The sequence below is a fragment of the Sitophilus oryzae genome, unplaced genomic scaffold (genome assembly GCF_002938485.1).
Source record: "Sitophilus oryzae breed Bouriz unplaced genomic scaffold, Soryzae_2.0 scaffold_174_pilon_pilon, whole genome shotgun sequence".
NCBI lineage: Eukaryota > Metazoa > Arthropoda > Insecta > Coleoptera > Curculionidae > Sitophilus > Sitophilus oryzae.
The window spans coordinates 106,156-107,263 of record NW_022146446.1 but is presented as its reverse complement, the minus strand read 5'-3'; positions in this window follow the sequence as shown (position 1 = coordinate 107,263).

Below are 1,108 nucleotides of genomic sequence, written 5' to 3'. Positions count from 1 at the left end.
ATTAGTAATTATAATCGTTAATTAATATTTATATGTTGTGTATGTCAATTAAAAAAGTAGCAGAAAAAATGGTTTCTAATTTTGTATTTTTTTACCCACTTTATTTTGTTCTTTTTTACATCAGATTAGATTTTATGAGGTGACAGTGACATTTGGGGGTTGGACCCTTTGATGATACAACAGCAAAATAAAACACTAATTCACCACGATACACCAAAACACTTTACTTTTGCCCTGGACGCGCGTCTCGCTAAGTTTTAATTATCTGCTGATGATAGAATAGAATAGAATACTTTATTGATGTCAATACCATAAAAGGAGTGGCTTACATAAGTCAGAACATGAAATAAAACACATATATAAAATACTCCAAAAACCCAAACTTAAAAATTAACACAAAAGACATGAAGTTAAAATTACCATATTAGATGGGTACAGAATGACAATTATTTTAAAGAAATTTGTAGAAGGAATTTCCATCAAGTGAGATTAATATGTATATCACTTGAAAGAAACTCCCTCGAATCATACAGTGGATTTTCAAGTAACCAGCCACGAACCCTACCCTTAAACACCTCATCTGACAATAGTTTATACCCATCCGGTAGTTTGTTGTAAAACTTCACACGCCAGTGTCTAGTTCCATCTCGAGACCTTTCTAACCTATGTATAAGGATACTGAAGTGCTCTGTCCTACGAATGTCATGAGAGCCATGCTGAGCATTTGTGGGATATGTTTCTGTAATGACTTTAACGTATAATAGATTTTCCAATATATAACGATTTGGGAGAGTCAGTATATCTAAATTTTTAAAGGTTTCTCTGCAATCATCCCTGTAGCCGACAACTCAATCCTCCGATAACTCTCACAGCCCTCTTCTGAAGTGCGAAAACCATGCGCCACTGAGGTGCTAATGATGATGATGATGCTAAGATGGTTAGCGAAACGTGCGTCTAGTGCAAAAGTAAAGTGTTCTGGTGTATCGTGGTGAATTAATGTTTTATTTTTTTATTAACAAGCCTTGTTTGGGTATTCTAATTGCCTTTTCGTTGCCTTGAGTGTCCATCATGCCCAAATCCCCGTCCTGAATAACGTAATATTGCTACT